Here is a 6957-nt window from a genome sequence, read left to right as displayed (position 1 = left end):
TGGGATCAAATCAGGGCCACTTTTAATTTCCCTGACAGGAGAAAGCTAAGTGAATAATGTAATCTAAGAGGAGTCCCTGAGGGGAGGAAATTCCACACTAATATGATCTCCTTTACAGCCTTTACCTAGAGCAATGCTCTTGCTGACATGCAGGACACTAATTTCATGAATAATTGAGACCCAAATAGCTGCTCTAAATCAGACTTGTACAGTAACATCTTAGCATTTGACAGTCATTGTACTGAGATCCGTAAAGCTAAGGGAAATCTGGTATTGTCTAATGAAGAGCACCTGCTGACAATACAGTGGGAAAAGTGCCTTTTGTTTTTCCTAAACCCCTTAAATGAAAAGAAACATTGATTTCTAATAAATAGGAGTGCTTCCTAAATGTTCACTGTCCACAATTCACACAGTAATGATGTAAGAGGATGCTTCTAGGCCCATGGAAAATGAGAATTGCTAAAGTTTAACATTCAATACAATGTTAATTTAACATTCAATGCAGTTTTTTTTTTTTTCACTTTTTGATTGAGCATCTGTGGAGAAAGTGAAGATTCCCGTGGCCAGGATTCTCACCTGGCCCTGGTTGGCTTGCTCACTGCACACGTGTGGGCGACACATTGTAGCTGACTCTATGTAAAGAGCTCACCCAGCGCTCTGGGCTGCAGGGCTGTGAGGTTGCAGGTGAGCAGAGGCTGGAGTGGTGACAGCGCCGAGGACAGAGACAGAGGCAGGGACTGGCTTGCTGCATGCAGACTTGCTCTGGGTGGATGGGGTTCTAGCGCTTGACCTGCCACTCTGGGAATAAAGTTGGATATAAACCTTTTCATCCCAAGAATGTTCCACTGTCATTTTCTGGTCTTGCTGAATCCAGAGTTAACTTGTCTTGGGCTGAAACCCATTGGCAAGACAGGATCTATCTTACCAAAGGGTTTCAGCCGCAGGCAGGTTCACTCTGGATCCAGTGAGACTGAATAATAACAGAATGTTGTGGGTAAAAGAGCTTACACCAAGCTTTTATTCTCACAGAATCATGTCTGCTTCTATCAAGTTCACCATCCGTCTCCATCTCTGCCTTGGGCAGAGCCCTGGGTGGAGCTCTTTATGTAGTAATACTGACAATATGGTTCATCGCCAACGGGTGTGTAAGCATTTGCCTAGCAGCAGGCCCATTACACTGTTGCATGTGAACAGTGGGCAAGTAGATTAGGGTCGGGTGAAGATCCCGGCCACAGGAACTCCCATTTTCCCTGCAGTACCCATTCACTCTTCATTGTTAAGGAAAAAAAATACATAAGTCTGTGTAACTCTACCTTCCATTGGTAGACCCCTAGATGCTTTAGAAATCAAAACTAAATTTCATACCATTTCCAACATCTGCCTGCTTTTCACTATAAATGGGATTGTAGAGGCACAGATGTGAGAAGTTCACAGAGCAAATTGAGGGGAAGAAGTATATACCTGACCTCTGCCTCCTAATTATTTGGTCCCTTTGTTTAGAATCCATGCAGCTCTCTTCCCAGTTTTCATCTACTGAAAGAATGTAGCTTGACTGGTGTCCTACCATCGGTGAGGAAGTTACAAATACACTGAAAGGAAGGAACTAGAATGAAGCCTGTGGCACTGAGCTGGTTGTGGAGATGTCACTGTGAACTCATTCATGGTTTTCAATACATGGAGGTAAATATAGAAATAAACACAAATATAAGTGTGTGTATGCATGTCCATCCACTAGAGGGTCTGGAAGCAGGGACACCCCAATTGCAATGAGTACACCTAGCACCCAGATCTTAGTTTCTAAATACCATACCTACTAAAAGGAAGAGATGGGAAAATGACTGATACTAGGACTGGGGCAGGGAGTATAAGCACAGCCTGGCTTCTTATAAAGTAAAGGTGTGCTTAAAGAATGATGATGACGTGACTGCTCTCTGCGCAGAGACGGCCATTCTCTCTTTCAGCCATTCAAATCCCTTGCATGGGAATTTGAACTGCCTGGGAGCCGTCACTCCCTGATCCTCCTCCACGAACCCACCTTCCACCTCCCTGGTCACTCCATCTCCCGCCCAACACCGGCCTCCGATTTGTTACTCCTCCAGGACTGTCTAGACCTTCTCATGAAGAATAATGAAACCAGCTATAATGACATCATGAATCATCTCAAGATGCCCACCCTTCCCCAACTCTACAGCAATGGCCTCACCAACCCCAGAATCTGTGCCCCCTCAGCAGGAAGTAGCTAGAGGATGAGATTCTACACCCAGTTCCCCAGAGGCCCCTATTAAGGAAAGAAAAATATGGGAATGAAGGCAAATTCTGGCATGCTAAAACACCCACCCCTTACAATCCAATCACCAACATCCCCGTAGCAGAACACACCCTACTTCTACTCCTTAAAAATGCACTTCCTCACCCACGAACTGCTGCTCTCTGCACAGAGACAGCCATTCTCTCAGCCATTAAACTCTCTTGTGTGGGAAAAAAAAAAATGATGAGGATGTTTTAAAGGACATAGTCAGCTTGAAGGGGCTTCCACTAGCCAAATCTGGGATAATGGAAGCTTCAAAATCAACAACGATGGTAAAGAACTATAACCCACTAAATAAAATAATAATCCAAAGTCCATACTGATTAAATAAATAAATGAATGGGAAGAGAAGGCTTTTCCTTAAATTAGAATGCCAACTAGTAAATATAGAAGGAATGATGGAATCTTTATGTTAATAATTAATTCACTCAAGAAACCTCAATGGGTGATTATCTTGCCGAAGGGTTTCATCCCGGGGCAAGTTTGCTATGGATTCAATGTGACCAAAGAAAATTGACAGCAGAATGCTCTTTGGGGTGAAAGGGTTATACCCAACTTTATTTCCAAGTGGCAGGTCAGTCACTAGAATCCCATTCACTCAGAGCAAGTCTGCAGGCAGCAAGCCGGTCTCTGCCTCTGGGCCCCTCTGTCCACACAGCTGTCCTCTGGGCCCCTCTGTCCACACAGCCGTCCCGCACAGCCGTCCTCTGGGCCTCTGTCCTTGGCGCTGCCACCACTCCAGCCCCTGCTCTGCTCTGCTGCAGCCTTGCAGCCCTGCCACGGTGTCGCGCCCAGAGCACTGGGTGGAGCTCTTTATATAGAGTCAACAGCCATGTATTGCTCACAGGTGTGCAGTGAGCGAGTCAGCCAGGGCCAGGTGAGAATCCTGGCCACAGGAACTCTCATTTTATCCACAGTGATAAAAACTAGTTGGTGAAAGTTTGATTAGGAATAAGGCATTATACAACATGCTTATTAATTACAAGGAAAAAAAAACCCACCTTTCAGTGGAGAAAGCTGGGAGGCAACATCTTCATCAAACAATGAAAATTAACTTCACCAGGTATGGGAGTTGTGTGTCATGAGAGGAATTGAGACAAAACAGCACTCTGTTATTTTCTGCCCAAAATGTGTAACTTGAAGCTGCCCAGGAGTAAACACCAGACCATCCTATATTGTGGGACTTTCTACAAAATAGGCATGTAATCTTCAAAAGTCGCAAGGTTATGAAAATTAAGACCAAAAAATGGTATGAAACAGAAGCAGATTAAAGATGATGACTCAGTGCAGTTGTGCTTCTGGACTGGCTCCTTTTTGTATAAAGAACATTTTAGGGACAATTGGTGGAACTCAGATGGGGGTCTGTGCATTAGATGGTAGGAATATAGCAATGTCAATTTCCTGACTTTGATTGTATTGAGATTATGCAAAATAATGCTCTTGTTTGTAAGAATACCAGGGTATCATACTGGCAACTTACTCTCAGATGGCTTTGTGGGGAGAGGCCTTTCTACTCTTCTTCCAATTTTTTTGTGCATTTAAAAATATTTCAGAAGAAACAAGTAACCTGGTAGAGGAAAGTGATACAAAGTTATGGACAGTGTGAGAAGCACCTGTCAGAGAAGGTGGCAGATAAGTGGGCTTCATCAATAGATGAGATCGAAGACCAGATCGAAGGCCATCAGATTCCCAGCATTTCCTACTGGCTCTCCAAACCGTTGGTGTCCACCTAGGGGATGAATCAGAGCAGGAGAAAGGCCGGCCACAGCGGTGCATCCATGTGTGCAGCACCTTCCACAGGAAGGGATCACAGGGGCCAGCCTTCACACAGAGGTTTAATCTAGGTGACAGACACTGTATTTTTGCCACATGTTGTAGTAAGCCACGGCTCTAAGGCAGACCATCTGGGACGAGCTGCCCTTCCCTTTGTCACATACCCTTCTGTCACTGGAAGGCCACTGCACGATGTGTAATACGGGTGCGTTATGACCTTCTTAGCTAATTTAACAACAGTCCGGTGATCCTGCCCATTGCAGCTCTTTATTGGCCGATGAATTCTGCCAAGATGGGAAACATTTTTCATGAGTGACTTGTCTTCAAAGTAGTTTATATATGGTGCTTCTGGATCTTTCCTTGATTGCTCTGCTCTGCACCACCAGATGGCTCCGACTGTTCTTTTTCCAACCTTACTGTCTTGTCTGGGTTTAACCTTTATATTTGCTGTGTCTCCCTTACTCAACCTTTAATTCTTCGTGAAAACTGTCTCTTCTCACTCTTTACATACACTTCTCACTCACATTGTTTCTTACAATCCATTAGTCAAGGATTTCACCCTCCCCCACCCTTAGATTTCTCTTTAGGAAGGATGAATGTGGAGTGAACCCCATTCAGGCCTTTCAAGCAGGTGAGTGCATTAAAATAAAAAATTGGAATCATCAGGGGCTAAGTATTCAGGCTTCTTAAGTATCACCTGGCAAAAAGACAGATTTGTTAATCTGAGGCTGGAACCTGCCACTCTCTGATAGCAGCAGTTCAGGCCGACTCTATCATTAAGAGTACCTAGAAATATATTTCTCTCAGCAGCCCCCTCTCCACATTCCCATGAGCCCTTGCACTTTGTTTCTCCATTATTTCCAAGTAAGATGTGACACTTTTTAGATGGACCAGTGTCATTTAGAAGAAGCAGGGGGAGAGGGTTATTATGCAAACATAATAAGGAAGTGTTTATTATGCAAACAGCAACTGAGCTATGTGTCCTTTAAGACTACTAAATAGTTTTTAATTACTGCTATATCAGTAAATCCCATAAATATGCAAATGCAATTAGTTCATAAAAAAGGCCTTAAATATCTTTATTCCTCTCCAACAAAGTTCTTTGAAGTTGATCGTTAACTCTCTTTGTTCACTCCCTTGGCAGTCCTACTAAAATTGACAGGAATTTTGACAGATGTACATATTCAGGGCGAACCAAATTTTCTGAGCACATCTGGTCAAGCTGGAGGAGAGAAGCCGATATGGGCACTTTAGCCAAACTCAAATGTTTAATGAGTAGATTCCCCTATGAAATTTCTTCTACTCCACAGCACTGTCCTCTGGAATAAATATCAAGGTAACCACTGGGACACCAAGTTCAAGCTACACTCAACATTTGATTTTCTTCTGGCTCAGAATTTCATTTTTAATAATAATGCACATTTTCTGGTCCCTAAAAATAGAACAAACAAAGAAATAACATCCCCTAGGACTCCATGGTTCTATGACATGGTTTTCTGTGGGAAGCCGCAGAAGAACACAGGAGCTAAGCCTACAGGCTTCGGAGCCAGACCCACGACGTTTGGCTCCCAGCTCCATCACTTGTTAGATGTTCAGGACCTCGGTCGAATTGGTCACTGTTTCTAAGTCTTAGTCTTGACATCTGTAAAAAGTACATAACAGACTCTGTCTGGTTTTCTGTAACCGCATAACAAATCCACTCAGCAACTTAGCAGCTTAAAACAAAACTCATTTATGAGCTCACCGTCCTGTAGGTCTGCAGCCCAGGTGCGGCACTGATGAGTTTCCCGCCGGAGGCGTCTGGAGGCAGAAGTCATGGCAGCGAACCAGAGCCGGCGGCAACTGTGCCAGAACGGCGGACAGTGTCGTCCCATCCCACCTCTGTGTCCAGTGACCTCAGGCTAGTAGCCTGAAATCAGCCACAGTGGAAACATTTGCCGCATGGACATCAGCAAACACTACAGATCAGGGCCCGCCCCAGCAGCTGGTCACTGAGCATCTAGAAGTGCCCGGCGGACCCCCCTAACTCACGGTGCCCTGCAGACCGCTGCTAGAGCGCTTGACTCAAGCGTATCACGACTGCTTGGTTGCTTTCCTTGCTCTCTGGGATGCCATGATCTCCTTGAAGGCGGAGCACTGTATCTTATTTGTCTTTGTACCTCCAGCTCGGGGCCGGGTACCTTCTGAGTGCTTGTCAAATGTTTGAGAAGGTTGGGAGGAAGACGGGGAGAGGAGAATTAACAAATGGGCAGAAAAGAATTTCGGTCTATGCGAGAGAGACGGCACCAAGAGGGGCCTAGCTTTTTCACACCCACGTCCAGTATGCTTCTCTTTCACCACCATCTCGCTGGGGATGGGGAGGGGGGTGAAACGGACGTTCCTCTGGCAGATCCCCACCTGATCCTAAACTACTCCGTGATGTAACTGGCCTGCTGCTAGGCTACTGCTCCCACACCTGTGGGAATTAGCTATCGCTGACTGAGTCACTATATAAAGAGCTCCGCCCAGTGCTCCGGGTGGAGGCAGAGACAAGGAAGATTCCAGACCTGCACACTGCTGGCTGCCTACAGACGTGATTGAAAAAAGCCAGGTACAAACCCTTTTACCCCAAGAACATTCCATTGTCATTTATTGATTTCACCAAGTCCACAGTGAACTTGCCTGGGGCTGAAGCCCTCATGTGAGACCTTGGGAACGACAGCCTGGGTACAGAGCGAGACTGCTTTTATTTGGTTTGCTCCAGAACCAGGGGGCAGACAGTGCAAAGAATAAACAGGGCACATGGATGCAGGCAGTTCATGCCCATCTTTGATTCTCTCAGAGGGTGGCTAAAATTCAGGGGTCTTGCAGTCACCGGGAGTGAGACGTCTGTCCCC

The sequence above is a fragment of the Manis pentadactyla genome, chromosome 13 (assembly GCF_030020395.1).
Source record: "Manis pentadactyla isolate mManPen7 chromosome 13, mManPen7.hap1, whole genome shotgun sequence".
Classification (NCBI taxonomy): Eukaryota; Metazoa; Chordata; class Mammalia; order Pholidota; family Manidae; genus Manis; species Manis pentadactyla.
The sequence above is the reverse complement of the archived record's forward strand: the minus strand, read 5'-3'. Positions refer to the sequence as shown.